Here is a 17,198-nt window from a genome sequence, read left to right as displayed (position 1 = left end):
AGTCATTGCATACCTTATGCCTTGTTCATGTACTAGTCGGAACTAGGAAACTCTGGCATTTCTGACTAGCTAACTGGTTGTAGTTATACATGTGCCTCGTACAAGGAATCAGCAAGTCGGAAAGAGTTTCCTAGTTCTGAATAGCGTGTGAACGTGTCATTAAAGAGCCTTTTATAACTTGGCAGAAATGTCCAGACCAACTAGCTCATGTCAGCTAACTTTTTTTAGCTAGGTTTTCTTAGCCTATAGACTTTGTTGTAATGTTTGAGTCATTTAAATATTTCATGAATACACATTAGACATTGCAAAATGTATAGAATTGCAATAAAATTAGCTTTAAAACTGCAAAATGTTCTCTCCACCAACAAGAGGGGTGTGAACAGTTTGGATCATGAACAGTGCTTGTGCCCATTGTAATAGATGCGCGCATGGGCACCTGGGATGTTCCCCAATGCTGGAAGGGGGGCCTGAGTGGTAAAGTTTGGGAACCCCTGCTGGGCTTTTGGCTAGAGCGCATGTGCCAATACAAGTGAGCACACTCTATTTAACGCAACATTTTTTGGTGAGAAAACCATCAGTAGAGTTGAAAATGCAATGGATACTCATTTAACTTGTATTTTTTATTCTGTACATGGGAATTTAACTGCCAAATGTATTTTATGTGCACTACATTATCAAGCACAGCCTTGTATCTGCAACAAGTCAATTTGATGGAAACACACCTCTGGAGGTGTTTATTGCATGTTGTTTTCATGCAGATTTTAGAATAATTGCATGAAAATCTGTCTCCAATTGGATGGAAACCTAGCTTGTTTCTCTGAATTGCCTTGTGAAAACCTAACACTGTAAGATCATATTTCATAACTTAGCTAGTCATGTTGGCAATAATAGCTTTCAAACCATGCACACCTGACCTAGATTGCGATTTATAATAGGCTGTTTTTGGATTGCGTAAACAACAACAGTGGGCTAGCCTAATTGTGTGATGGCGGGGATGCAGGGTTGAGTTCCAAATGAAACAACTGCAAGTGTGCTTGCTCTAGTTCCTCATTGGCACAGCTAGGAGGGTACCTTATAGTTGGAGACTCTTCTTTGAGCCATAAAAGTGCAGTGAAATGTTTAGGAAATGTGCATGTAGAGGTGTGTGGCCACTAGACACCAGTTAGTCCTCTCACTCAAACCCTTGTCATTTTATTGTCTTATGTTGCACCTTCCTCACATTTTCTCTTGGAATAGTTTTATGAGGTTAGTGAATGTATCCAGAGTATTTTCAGATTTCGTTAGGAACAAATGCTGCAAAAAGTACAGTAAATGTTAAATGCACATAAAATCAACATTGTTACAGTATGTTTGGATTCAGTCTGTGGCCAGGTGAACTGTTGTGTACTTACCTTTGGTCTAATCATTTTTTGCATTATCTCCAAACTGTTCCCTTTCAATTGCTGCCATGGTTATGCATATGTTTTTGATATTTATCTGTAAGAAACATTTCAATATATTCATAATAGGCCAATTCCCTATAAGTGAATTTGTCAAAATTCGTATTACTTCTTCAAATGGGTGGACCATTGCCGCTTCTACGTGTTAATCGGAATGAGGTAACTCGGGAATGTTCGACTTGCTAAAGGGTTGAACACAGCATGTGTATAACTACAACCAGTTTGCAAGTTGGAGATTTAAAAGTTTCCTATTTCCGGCTAGCACGTGAACGTAGCAATAGTCCCCCCATTTAAAGAAGTCATACGAATTTGGAATAGATATATAAACTGCTTCTTTAAAACCTCTCCAAAATGTCACAGTGTAAAATCTTTCTATGCCTTAAAGCTTCTTAAAATAACATTTGATATTGACAAACAAAAATATCACTATTGTGAGGTTAGGTCCTTAATAAGACTGAATGGAGAAGGTATTCAACAATAGCATGCTGTTAATAACAAATATAGGAGATTAAAATGGATACTTGTCTTAGTACATTCAACATGTTCAGTTTTCAGGCATCAATAGTGGCCTAGCCTAACACATTGCCAATGTCATTTCTTCCTCTCTGCGTTGGAGTTCGTAACCAGCTGAGCAGCTACCAACAGGAGAACACCATTCTCCGGAGCCAATTGAATGCTGATGTTGTCTTTGGGGATTAACTTTCCATGGCATTGCAACACTGGTGTCCCAGTCACAGCTCGAATGGCTTCACTGAGGTAAGAGCCTCCGTCACGCAGCAGCCATGTTGGCTCCCCAGGGGAAAGAGCAAGGCTCAGAGGGGATGGACACTGGAATCCTCAGGGGATGTCATCTGGATGCTGGAAACTCCTAAATGGGATAATTAAGTTTGTGTGACTTGTTTGCCTCTCTCTCTCTTGTTTGTCTCTCTCTCGCTATCATTCACTCACTCACTCACTCATGACTCACTCACTCTGTTTTACAATGGTTCACAATAAATTTCCCTGATCTGTTCTGATGTTTTGAGTTGATTGATGATTTCTGTGCAAGGTGCTGAAGTGAAGAGGGAGGGTTGCAATATATCTGAATATCTCCAGGGGTCCCTGTATTCCATGAGCTCAGACATACAGTAGTCTGCTCTCTCAAACATCAACATAAGCAATGAATGACAGTGAACTGGACCAAAATAATAGCTTTTTCATGCTGAGTTTAAAATCTCACAGGTGTGTAAAGAAGAAGGGGCCAATAGAAATAGAGATGCATGCAAACTGAAAGAGTGTACAATACAGCTTTACTGTGAGGAAAATCGGGTTGGATTTTTAGCCTGGCTGAACCAGACTAAACACTGTGCTGTGCTCTCCATTGTTTCACTTCAAACAACAGTGAAATGTACTGTAGAGCAACCAGTTTGGATTCCAGGCTATTGGATCAGCTTACTTCAAAATAAATATCCAAAACTACCACAGTGATAAAAACATTTCAGTAAGGGGCCAGTCAGTCAAGCTGTGATGGGGAAACAATTTAGTTTTAAGTGTAATGCAGCCTAATTCATGTAAATTGATATTTTTTGGGGTGTAGGTTAGCAAAGAGCATCGGCTGGCTTGCGTCATCTAGGGACATCCATATTGATGATTGTCTGCATCATTTAAGAACAGCACAGCAACCACTCTGACTGCATCTATTGTCAGGATGGCATTTGCTCTCTGCTGCCTGCTAACATATCACAGACTACAGAGAACACTGTAAATCCCTAAATGGGAACAATTCTGAAGATTAAAACTGGGTACAGTCTATGGAACAGGGATAAAAAATGTGAGACATCAGTAGTGCATCTGACTGCTGGGGTAATCTGTCATATGATCACAAACATCACACATGCTGTTTAACCAATGTGTCAAACATAGAACTAGGAATTATAATACTAGAATGGAGATGAACCTTCTTATGATGGGATAAAAGTCAGACATTTTGGTCAGGGAGTTGGTCAACCATGATTTGGCAGTGCTGTGATAAGATATTGTGTAAAATAATGATTTATCTGCACTGTATGTTTATTAGCTAGCTAGCCAGACAGTTTTAGAGAAATTATTCCAATAATTTTTTTAATTTACTACCAATATGCCAACATTCCATTCAAACAATGCAGTCAATCGACACTAATTAAATTACACCATTTAAGATATATCACATGCCTTACTTTTATTTTCCTGCATAAGTAAAAGTAGGATTAATGTTGATTTAAATGGAATGTTTTTGTCTTCCCTTCTCACCATCCTGCATCTCTTCTCAAACTGCCTAATTAAACTGGGAGAGGAACAACTTTAGACAGACCATTGGCATGACTCTCCTGTGAAGACCTAAATGATCAGGTTACAGTGGGTCCGCTCTGCTGTGCCCTCTCTGACGCAGAGAGGGAGAGGTGGAGTGGTCCACTTTATGGCGGTTGTAAGTACTCTGCTTCTGGGCTCTGTAGTATTGAGATTGGAATATGTGACTGTGGGACACAGAGAGAGACTTGGCCAAACTTTAACATCAAAAGGTTGAATGATGAAATAGTATTTCTGTAAATCCGGACAGTTGGGTGGTCGATGGGAATTGTCATATGACGTCTTAACCAAGTCAATGGCCAGCCCCCTTGAGCACAGACATTACAAGGTGTCATAATATGAATTAGACCAGAGAGCATGGAGTGGTAGTCCCGTTATGCTGAATACGTTACAAATGGTTGAGAAATCTACTACTGTATAGACCAAGCAGACTAAGGCGTGAGCCAGATGTTGCAAAATGGTTTAAACTAAAAATCTACCAAAGGACAAGAACAGAGAAAGTGGTCATCCCCGCACTGAAATGGTTAAGAAATCTACAAAATAAAGACCAATTATTCAGTCTGCAGCTGTTTAAGTACTTTAGTCTGGTAAACTCGACCGATCAAACGACGAATGGTACTCTGAAAGATCCATTCTGGAGAACATTTCCTTGTCAAAAGACCTTGTGACTTCTGGGGAACGCAACCGGAGACTTTCTGTTGACTTTATCATACAGACGGACCGGCGATCACAGAGAGGGACAACAAAGGCATACACTCGTTAATATGTCAATTGCAATTTATTTTAGAACCAGCGGCTGTTCATGTGCAAAAGGGTTAGCATTTCCACAAGCTTGGTTATTAACTGTATGTACTCTGCCTTTCCCGGCTCTTGAGCTGTCCCCACCCCTTTCCTTTGTCTACCAAGTCGTCACATCGGTTTCGCCCCCTAGGTACTTTTTCTTTGTATCATGTTAGTAACCAATGTATGACCTATTGTGTCTGTGTTTATGTAATTCTGTGTGATTTAGTTAGTAAATAAATAATTAAGCACATTTGTATATCGCTGATTCATAATTTATGCTAGGGGTTGTGCAGATATCCAAGGGTTTGCGACATTCAGAATACGACTGATGGGGTAATAATACATTAATAAGTGACTGTAATCGATAAGATATTAAAATATCTGAAGAGAGTTAAATTTGGGAAATAGAAACTCTTTAAACAACGCTTTCCCATGGTGCTCCGACTTCCTAGTGAATTAATGTTTACATGATTAGTTTAATCACGTAATGATAATTACACAGAGAATTGATTTGGTAATATAACAGTCTTCACATTATTGAATAGACAACCAACGTTACGACACAATGTAAACAATCAGTCACAACATCTTTCTTGGATGAGGTGAATTTCCCACTTACTATGTATCTGGAAAAAGGCTATATAAATCAAATTAATTTTCATACAGAATCACACTATGTCAATGACACACTTAGTGCTTAATTTACCAAATTTCATTTGAGTTGCCTCTTCGTTAATTCTTTTTTTTTTGTTCCAGCACCTCCCGATTTACAAATTAAGCACTTGATACACTAACATGTCACTCACAGGGTAATATATCTAATCCTTGGTTTACACAGGAATTGTCTGAGAAATGACAGGAAATAAATGTATCTCTTGCTAAAATGTAGCTTGGGCTAAAGGCTAGACTGACTGATTCTACGTCTGATTGGCAGTCCTTCAGATATTTCATAAATAGATGTCTATCTCTGGTTAGAAAAGCAAAATCAACATATTTCTTGAATTGTGTATCTGAGAGTGGTGGTAATCCAGATAACTTCTAGAAAGAGGTCAAATCTTTTAAACAAAACTCGACCCCCTCGTTGCCCCAGTAGGTTGACAGCTTCTGGTCCCATACAAGACAACATTTTAATTTGTGTTTTTTTTTGTAACGATTTCGCTTCAGGTGGCCACATGTTTGAAAGGAAAGTTTCAAAAAAGTAATGTCATTCCACTAGAGGGAGTCATTTAGTCACCCCAGAACAATGATGCTCTAAAAGACTCACATACTCTATTTTCATTTCAGCATTTGATGTCTATGATATAGTAAGTGCTTTGCCAAAGTTTGATGTTCAAAATAATCCACAGGGACTGATTCACTTGATCTCTTCTTACCAGTGGTGTAAAGTACTTAAGTAAAAAATACTTTAAAGTACTACTTAAGTATTTTTTTGATTATATGTACTTTACTATTTATATTTTTGACAACTTTTACTTTGACTTCACCTTAATCCTGAAGAAAATAATGTACTTTTTACTCCATACATTTTCCCTGACACCCAAAAGTAAATGTAAAGTTACATTTTGAATGCTTAGCAGCGCAGGGAAATGGTCCAATTCACACACTTATCAAGAGAACACCCCTGGTCATCCCCGTTGCCTCTGATCACTATAGACAAATGCTTTAATTGTAAATTATGTGTTGTGTTGGAGCGTGCCCTTGGCTATCCATACGTTTTTTTTTAAACAAGAAAATGCTGTTTTTTTGGCTTGATATAAGGAATAAGAAATTATTTAAACGTTTGATACTTAAGAATATTTGAGCAATTACATTTACTTTTGATACTTACACATATTTAAAACAAAATACTTTTAAACTTTTACTCAAGTAATATTTTACTGGGTAACTTTCACTTTTACTTGAGTCATTTTCTATTGAGGTATCTTTACTTTTACTCAAGTATGACTAATGGAGTACTTTTTCCACCAATGCTTCTTACTGTAGCTGTCTGCCCCACTTATTGCAGAACGATAAACAGCTGCCTCTGATTGGGAACCATGCCAGGCCAACATAGAAATACAATTCCCCTAGATAACCCACCCTTAATCACACACCGACCTAACCAACATAGAGAATAAACAGCTCTCTATGGTCAGGGCGTGACAATTGTTTAATTATGAGCCTAGCTGGTTTACCACAAAAAAAAAGCCAGCAACCTTCCCGCTATCCATGATTGGCAGAGATAATGAGTGGGCTGGACATGCCGAGAGATGAGTTCGGATTGGTCTGTCATGTAGCACGTTTCTGTCTATTTGAGCTGGTCAGTATGTGTAGGTAATCCTGTCTAATTCACCCTTTTTTCTAAATATATTGTGTAGTAGAACTGCATAAGTGTTGCTCTACACTTTCTGGAGGACTGACCTTTGAACTCAGTGGAATTACAGTATGATAGCTAGTTTTGAAATCAGTGGAATTACAATATGACACCTGTCTTCGGATTACAGATTTTTACCTTATCAGATCAGAGATTTGATCTCGCAACCTTTCAGTTACAAGTCCAACGCTCTAACCACCAGGCTATCTTCCACCCTGAGCCAATACATGTTAGAATCACCTTTGTCAGTGATTACAGCTGTGAGTATTTCTGTGTAAGAGCTTTGCACACATGGATTGTAAAATAAAACTGTTAAACCTCTGTCAAATTGTTTGCTTATCATTGCTAGATAGTCTTGCCATATATTTAAATAAAAACTGTAACTAGGCCACTCTGGAACATTCAATGTTTTCTTAGTAAGCAACTCCAGTCTATATTTGCCTTGTGTTTAAGGTCCTGCTGAAAAGTGAATTTGTCTTCCAGTGACTGTTGGAAAGCAGCCTGAACCAGGTTTTCCTCTAGGATTTTGCCTGTGCTTTCACTAAATGGCTAAAAGTATAAGTGCACATGCTCATCGAACATCTCATTCCAAAATCCTGGGCATTGATATGGAGTTGGTCCCCCCGTTTAACACAAACGCTCTACAACAAAGCTTTCTTAGTGTCCAGCATGCTTTCTCTGCCCTTAACCTTGTTCAGAACACCTCCATAACAAAGATAATGTGTTTTGGTAAGGTGAATGCCCCTCTCCCCACAGGTGTGATTACTACCTCTGAGGTTTTAGAGCTTGAGGTAGTCACCTCATACAAGTACTTGGGAGTATGGCTAGACAGGAACACTGTCCTTCTCTCAGCACATATCAAAGCTGCAGGCTAAAGTTAAATCTAGACTTGGTTTCCTCTCTCGTAATCCCTCCTCTTTCACCCCAGCTGCCAAACTAACCCTGACTCAAATGACCATCCTACCCATGCTGGATCAAGGAGAGGTCATTTATAGATCGGCAGGTAAGGGTGCTCTCGAGCGGATAGATGTACTTTACCATTCGGCCATCAGATTTGCCAACAATGCTCCTTACAGGACACATCACTGCACTCTATACTCCTCTGTAAACTGGTCATCTCTATATACCCGTCGCAAAACCCACTGGTTAATGCTTGTTTGTAAAACCCTCTTAGGCTTCACTCCCCCCTATCTGAGATATCTACTGCAGCCCTCATCCTCCACATGCAACACCCGTTCTGCCAGTCACATTCTGCTAAAGGTCCACAAAGCACACACATCCCTGGATCGCTCCTCTTTTCAGTTCGCTGCAGCTAGCAACTGGAACAAGCTGCAACAAACACTCAAACTGGACAGTTTTTTCTCAATCTCTTCATTCAAAGACTCAATCATGGACACTCTTACTGATAGTTGTGGCTGCTTTGCGTGATGTATTGTTGTGTCTACCTTCTTGCCCTTTGTGCTGTTGTCTGTGCCCAATAATGTTTGTACCATGTTTTGTGCTGCTACCATGTTGTGCTGCTGCCATGTTGTTGTCATGTTGTGTTGCTACCATGCTGTGTTGTCATGTGTCGCTGCCTTGCTATGTTGTCTTAGGTCTCTCTTTATGTAGTTTTGTAGTTCTTGTCGTGATGTGTGTTTTGTCCTCCCAGCATAAGGCCTTTTGCCATTTGGTAGGCCGTCATTGTAAATAAGAATTTGTTCTTAACTGAATTGCCTAGTTAAATGAAGGTTAAATCAAATTAAAATAAAACATGTTGGAACATTGCTGCAGGAACTTGCTTCCATTCAGCCACAAGGATTAGTGAGGTTGGGCACTGATGTTGGGCAATTAGGCCTGGCTCACAGTCAGTGTTCAATCAATCCCAAAAGTTTTTTGATTGGGTTAAGGCCAGTCAAGTTCTTCCACACAGATCTCTGCAAACCATTTATGTATGGATCTCGCTTCGTGGATGGGGGCATTGTCATGCTGAAATAGGAAGGGACCTTCCCCAAACTGTTTCCACAAAGTTGGAAGCACAGAATCGTCTAGAATGTCATCGTATGCTGTAGTGTTTAGATTTCGATTCACTGGAACTAAGGGACCTAGCCTGAACCATGAAAAACAGCCCCAGACCATTATTCCTCCTCCACCAAACTTTACAGTTGGCACTATGCATTGGGACAGTTCTTGTGCTGATGTTGCTTCCAGAGGCAGTTTGGAACTCGGTAGTGAGTATTCTTTACGCGCTACGCGCTTCAGCACTGTGATCCCGTTCTGTGAGCCTGTGTGGCCTACCACTTCTCGGCTAAACCGCTGTTGGTCCTAGATGTTTCCACTTCACAATAACAGCACTTACAGTTGACCGGGGCAGCTCTAGCAGGGCAGAAATTTGACAACTGACTTGTTGGAAAGGTGGCATCCTATGACGATGCCATGTTGAAAGTCACTGAGCTCTTCAATACAGGCCATTCTACTGCCAATGTTTGTCTATGGAGATTGCATGTTTGTGTGCCTGATTTTATAAATCCTGCTAGCAACTGGTGTGGCTGAAATAAACAAAATCCCCTCATTTGAATGGGTGTAGCTCTATTCCTTTTATTTATATCCTAGATAACTCCCTAGTCCTTGCAGAAGACAAACATAATTCATTTCTTTGCCACATTTTTTGCAGTTTTACTTTAGTGCCTTATTGCAAACAGGATGCATGTTTTGGAATATGTTTAATTCTGTACAGGTTTTCCCTATTTTCACTCTGTCATTTAGATTAGTATTGTGGAGTAAATTCAATGTTGTTGATCCATCCTTAGTTTTCTCCTATCACAGCCATTAAACTCTATAAATGTTTTAAAGTCACCCTTGGCATCATGGTGAAATCCCTGAGCAGTTTCCTTCCTCTTCAGCAACTAAGTTGCACCATCCAAAGTGTAATAAATAAGTTCAACATGCTCAAAGGGATATTCAAGGTCTGCTTTTTTAAATGTTTTGCCCATCTACCAATACTGTAGGTTCCCTTCTTCACAAGGTATTGGAAAGCCTCCCTGGTCTTTGTGGTTGAATCTGTGTTTAAAATTCAGGGGGACCCTACAGATAGTTGTATGTGTGGGGTGCAGAGATGAGGTAGTCATTCAAAAATCCGTTTAAACACTATTATTGCACAAAGAGTGAGTCCATGCAACTTATTATGTGACTTGTTAATCAAATGTTACTTCTGAACTTATTTAGGCTTGCCATAACAAAGGCGTTGGATACTTACTGACTCAAGACATTTCAGCTTTTCATTTTTTTATTAATTTGTCAATTTGACATTATGGGCTATTGTGTGTAGGCCAGTGACACAAAATCTCAATTTAATAATGTTACAGCCTGTCACGACTACGACCGACGGTGGCTCCCCTTCCCGTTCGGGTGGCGCTCGGCGGTCGTCGTCGCCGGCCTACTAGCTGCCACTGATTCTTTTCTCCCCCTCCTTATGTGTTTATTGAGTACACCTGTTTTAAGTTGGTTGTAATTAGTGAGGTTTTATTAGTCAGCCGGCCCGCCTGGTTCTTTGTGCGGGATTGATTATTGTAACCCTGGTGTTTGCATTAGATGTACATGTTTGTGTATTTAGTGCTAGACTGTTTTCGTTTCCCTGTGTCTGGGGCATTTGGTTTGAGCACCCGTAAGTGGGGTGACCGTAGTTCACCATGTGTGCATTAAAGAAAAAGCACTTTATTGAACTCTGCTTCCTGCGCCTGATTTCACCCTCACGACACCCAGGACCTTACACAGCCTAAATAAATTCAGGCTGTAACACAACAAAATTTGAAAAAACTCAAGGGGTGTGAATACTTTCTGAAGGCACTGTATTTATTAATTGAATGGTTCTCCCATCGATCGGGTTTAACGTTTAAAAAACATACTGATGAGCTAGTTATTAAAAAAAATTGATCTTGCTTCTCCCTAAACAGCAGGAAGCAGATTTTACAGTCAACTTTCTTGCCAGTTGTTGACTATGGTGACACCATTTACACAGAATGCAGCAGCCACTAGTCTTAAACCTTTGGATGCGGTCTACCACCACAGCCTTTGTTTTATCACAGGTGACAATTCAATTTTAAAAATAAATAAATAATAATTTACATTTATTTTCTGTAACTTTTAACCCTTTCTCTCTCCAATTTCGTGGTATCCAATTGGTAGTTACAGTCTTGTCTCATCGCTGCAACTCCCATACGGACTCGGGAGAGGTAAAGGTTGAGAGCCATGATTCATCCGAAACATGACCCAACCAAGCCACACTGCTTCTTGACACAATGCCCGCTTAACCCAGAAGCCGGCGGGTAGCCTGGGGCGGCAGGTAGCCCAGCTGACAAGATAAACATCTGTCGTTCTGCCCCTGAACAAGGCAGTTAACCCACTGTTCCTAGGCCATCATTGAAAATAAGAATTTGTTCTTAACTGACTTGCCTAGTTAAAGGTCAAATAAAAAGCCAGCCACACCAATGTGTCAGAGGAAACACTGAACACCTGGCGACCGTGTCAGCGTGCATGCGCCCGGCCCTCCACAGGAGTCGCTAGAGCACGATGGGACAAGAACATCCCTGACGGCCAAACCCTCCTCTAACCCAGACGATGCTGGGTCAATTGTGCACCGCCCCATGGGTCTCCTGGTTGCAGCCGGCTGGAACAGAGCCTGGACCTCTTGTGGCACAGCTAACAACAGCGATGCAGTTCCTTAGAACACTGCACCACTCGGGAGGACAGGTGACAGTTTTAATATGCATCACTGTGTCCTGTATCAAATGGTTGGCTGGTCCTCATTGAAGTCCCCTATATCACATGAGTTACAATGTACATGTTGGTTAACTCGAGGTTCCTAGTGTCTCCAACAAATCAGGTAAATCCACCTTCAGTTTTAATGCCCACCATTTTTAGAATAACCTGCAGAACTCCCTGTGTCTTGATTCCCTAGTGCCACTAGGGCAGTTTAGGAGTCTAATGCTGAACTTGTTAAATGGCAATTGCATTTGTTTTGATTAAATATTAACATTTATTCTGGTTTATAGTTTGTAGTTTATTTATTGTAACCTGTAGTTTTTAATAATTTCTTTATTGGAATGTTTGTGCTTAATTAGTTGAATTTGTTGTCCTCAGGGCACCTTCAAAAATGAGTCCTGGGCTCATTGTGCTCCCAAAAATGGCAGCCATGGCAGACATATATCTGAGAATTGTGTCATCAGAAGGTCAAATAAGCTGTTTGTCCCATCAGCAAGTAATATACATCACATACAGAACCAAATGACTCTGCCTGTCACTCATCCTCTCATCTGTCTTCGATTCATTAACTCCATGGACACATAAAACTGCAGAGCACAGCACTCTAAGAGGTTGGATAAATATTTGATGAATATTTTAAAGGGGCATAAACTCTAAAGGAGTGGCTCAATATACATATCACATTAGATTTAAGAGCTATGTTAACATTGATATTATATGACAGCAATCTTTACTGTTTTTTAGTTTTATTCACCAAATGAACATGAACTTTAGCCCTTTATTCTCTACCATGCTCTGGAGAGGGGTAATATATTTGTTAATGTTCTATATTTGAGGTCTTCCTAATAAGCTTCCTCCTTGGGAATATAATATAATATTTTTCACATGCTTGTACATGTTGTTGTCATGTTGTGTTGTTACCATGCTGTGTTGTCATGTGATAAGGATTACCCGTGCTGCATTTAGAGCTTTACATGCCAGTGAATGTGAATAAGGCTCTGAATTTAAATACTGTGTTCCACTGCTGATTGGATAGAGCTGAGACGACTGTGTCATACATTGTAGCATCACGGTGATATGATTGCTTTCCTTTGATGTCTTGAAATACTATATGTTCTTGATCCCTGGAAGCCTGGCTGGTAATGTATTTTTTTAATGAAATACAATCTCCCTGTAATTTAGTGCTCACATAAGAGATCAGATATGAGATTTCTACTCATGAGAGACACGTTTTGCACTTGTTTTCAAACATAACCAGTATTTCCTGCACATAACATTTGTCTGAACCATTTCTCTATCTGTGCCTACCTGGCAGAATGCTTCAGCAGAGTCATTCAGTGGTATGTTGATGAGCTCTTTCTACATTGCCAGTTCTCCTTGACACCATCCTTGTCATTTCTGTTCTGTCTTCAGGAAGCATCCATTTTTACTGGGTTGATCGCTTCATCCCCTGACATTAAATATCCTCTCATAAAGTGTGGTACAAGTGGTTCTATATGCTCTTAGAAAAAAGGGTTCCAAAAGGGTTATTTGGCTGTTCCCATAAGAGAAACCTTTTTGATTCCAAGTAGAACCATTTTTGGTTCCAGGTAGAACTCTTTTGGAAGTGGAAGTCAAAAAGGTTCTACCTGGAACCAAAAAGGGTTCTTCAAAGGGTTCTCCTATGGGTACAGACGAATAACCTTTTTAGGTTCTAGATAGGACCTTTTTTTCTAAGAGTGTAGTTCAGCCTCTCCTACAGGGCATTGCTCAAAGCCACTTCTAGCAGAGAACACTTCATACAGCTTAAGTTATAGCATATTGCACACACATACCCCAGCCAGCACATACTGTAACATTCTGAGAACCATATGTTTCTTGAGCTTGGTAAGAGTGTCGTTGTCCAATGGTTATTTTGCATACAACCTTCCCACAACATTCTGGAATGGTGCAGGATAGTTGCTTGGCTTTGGAACATTCTCAGCACACAAGTTATTTTATTGGTATTTCATTACTTCTAAACGTTTCCTAAAAGTTCATTTCATGTCATTTTTGGTAATGTTCTAGAAACGTTCTCCAACTGGTTTGACATTGGGAATGTTCTTAAATTGTTCAGAGAACGTTAAGAAATAACATTCTTCTGTGGAGTTGTCAATACTTCAGCATAACGTTTTCTACAGGTTTCCTCATGGTTCTATTTAAAGTAATCTACTCAAATTATTCCAAGAACGTTAAGAAACGACGTTCTTCTGTGGAGTTGTCAATACTTCAGCATAACGTTTTCTACAGGTTTCCTCATGGTTCTATTTAAAGTAATCTACTCAAATTATTCCAAGAACGTTAAGAAACGACGTTCTTCTGTGGAGTTGTCAATACTTCAGCATAACGTTTTCTACAGGTTTCCTCATGGTTCTATTTAAAGCAATGTACTCAAATTATTCCAAGAACGTTAAGAAACGACGTTCTTCTGTGGAATTGTCAATACTTCAGCATAAAGTTTTCTCCAAGTTTCCTCATGAATATATTTAAAGTAATTTTCTCAGAACATTATGAAAACTTTCCATAAAAACCACAAGAAAACAGCAATAATGTTCAGAGATGATTTAAAAACATACATTCCATTTTCAGCATCAACAAAACTCTCTCTATCCTCTATCTTGTTAAGTGTGTTCAGGTGTGTTGGCCACACCCACTAATTGGTCACACCTAATCTTAATGAGTGCTGGTTTCCTTTGAAATTGGTTCTGTTTGAACAGAATACAATGTATGAGTTAAAAAACATTGCATGCTAACTCCATCCTGGTGGCACAGTGGATTCATTCCATGGATAGAGAACAGATGATCATAGGTTAAATCTCACTGACGTCGTGCCACAATAAAAACTCAATGTGTTTGCCTGATTAATGCCTATCAAATTAATTTGTGTCCTATCTGTGCTTGGAGTTCAAAACAGTTCACCTAAGCTAGCAGTCTTATTGAAACATTTAGTAAAGGATTTAAGTATGTTATTCAAAAACCTCCCTGGATAACTTTCAGAGAACCATAGTAAAACGTTCTCAGAACCTCCCTGCAACCTAAAAATGAATGTTCCCAGAACAGGTGAAATGTTCACTTCCATCTCAGAACATTTAGAAAACGTTTTGTTTTACCGATCAGGAAACTTATGACTTAGTTCTCAGAACCAATGGGAAACCAAAAACATACATTCCCACAACTTCCAAGGAACCAAATGTGCTATCTGGGATACACATTCTGTAGTCAAAATATTTGATTAAACTCACTCTTGAACATTGATAAGGGATTTCTAATTCAAATGTGAGGTGAATGGGCAAATGAAGCACTAACATTACATTACATTTCTACACATCCACAGGGCAGCTCCATGAAATCAGGCGGTAATTGGGATAGCATGGGAGAAACCATGAAAACCCATTTCCATGTCCTTATCTGTTCTGTATAGGGTAGATGAAGCAGGTTAACAGGGAAACATATCCGCTGCTAGCAGCATGTTTATATCACAGAGGCCATCACAGGGCACCAACATCTGTCTGTCTACAGGGCATTCCCAGGGATGGATGGACAGGTGTTCATATCTCCCACCCCACTGGCTTGACTTCATTCATTTGATCCTGTATTCACCTCAGTCTGATACATTGGCTCACAGTGTCATACTGGATAGGCAGAAGGCAGAAGGGAGTCTGATCTCGCACTTCTCCTAGGATGAAATGTGAAGTAAATGTTCCAATGCTTCAGTGTTTGCATCTACAACACATTGATTTATTTTTTATTAAGGTCACATATGTTATGAAGCTAGTAGATCTTTGGTGATTTTTCTTATTCTGGTCCCCATGATATGAGGGAGTCAAGGCCAAAGAGGATTGGCTGATACTTAGTGCCTGTGTTGTACCTGGAGACTGAATCATCTTCAGAGGGTTAAGGGGCAGAGGCCATACCATTTATTTCAAGTCAATCTGAGTAGTTATTAAAATTACATGAACACTGCTCAATAAACATTAATATATTTTTTAAAGCATTAAGTTAAATGTGCCATTATTTACATACCTTACATGTGTTGAGTACTCCTGTTAATAGTGCTCTCTCTCTCTGATATGTACTTTATGTCACACCCTGATCTGTTTCACCTGTCCTTGTGCTTGTCCCCAGCCCCCTCCAGGTGTCGCCCATCTTCCCCACTTATCCCCTGGGTATTTATACCTGTGTTTTCTGTCTGTCTATGCCAGTTCGTCTTGTTTGTTCAAGCCTACCAGCGTTTTATGTATCAGCTCCTGCTTTCACCAGTCTCTCTTTTCTCGCCCTCCTAGTTTTGACCCCTGCCTGTCCTGACTCCGAGTCCACCTGCCTGATCACTCTGCCTGACCTGGGCCTGCCTGCCTACCGTCCTGTACCTTTGCCTCTACTCTGGATAACCGACCTCTGCCTGACCTGGGCCTGCCTACCGTCCTGTACCTTTGCCCCACTACTCTGGATTATCAACCCCTGCCTGACCTGGGCCTGCCTGCCTACCGTCCTGTACCTTTGCCTCTACTCTGGATTACCGACCTCTGCCTGACCTGGGCTTGCCTACCGTCCTGTACCTTTGCCCCACTACTCTGGATTATCGACCCCTAACTGACCTGGGCCTGCCTGCCTACCGTCCTGTACCTTTGCCTCTACTCTGGATTACCGACCTCTGCCTGACCTGGGCTTGCCTACCGTCCTGTACCTTTGCCCCACTACTCTGGATTATCGACCCCTGCCTGACCTGGGCCTGCCTGCCTACCGTCCTGTACCTTTGCCCCACTACTCTGGATTATCGACCCCTGCCTGACCTGGGCCTGCCTGCCTACCGTCCTGCACCTTTGCCTCTACTCTTGATTACCGACCTCTGCCTGACCTGGGCCTGCCTACCGTCCTGTACCTTTGCACCACTACTCTGGATTATCGACCTCTGCCTGACCTGGGCCTGCCTACCGTCCTGTACCTTTGCCCCACTACTCTGGATTATCGACCCCTGCCTGACCTGGGCCTGCCTACCGTCCTGTACCTTTGCACCACTACTCTGGATTATCGACCTCTGCCTGACCTGGGCCTGCCTACCGTCCTGTACCTTTGCCCCACTACTCTGGATTATCGACCCCTGCCTGACCTGGGCCTGCCTACCGTCCTGTACCTTTGCACCACTACTCTGGATTATCGACCTCTGCCTGACCTGGGCCTGCCTACCGTCCTGTACCTTTGCACCACTACTCTGGATTATCGACCTCTGCCTGACCTGGGCCTGCCTACCGTCCTGTACCTTTGCCCCACTACTCTGGATTATCGACCCCTGCCTGACCTGGGCCTGCCTACCGTCCTGTACCTTTGCCCCACTACTCTGGATTATCGACCTCTGCCTGACCTGGGCCTGCCTACCGTCCTGTACCTTTGCCCCACTACTCTGGATTACCGACCCCTGCCTGACCTGGGCCTGCCTACCGTCCTGTACCTTTGCCCCACTACTCTGGATTATCAACCTCTGCCTGACCTGGGCCTGCCTACCGTCCTGTACCTTTGCCCCACTACTCTGGATTATCGACCCC

This window comes from Oncorhynchus mykiss, chromosome 3, assembly GCF_013265735.2.
Source record: "Oncorhynchus mykiss isolate Arlee chromosome 3, USDA_OmykA_1.1, whole genome shotgun sequence".
Taxonomy (NCBI): Eukaryota; Metazoa; Chordata; class Actinopteri; order Salmoniformes; family Salmonidae; genus Oncorhynchus; species Oncorhynchus mykiss.
This window is presented reverse-complemented; position numbering follows the sequence as displayed.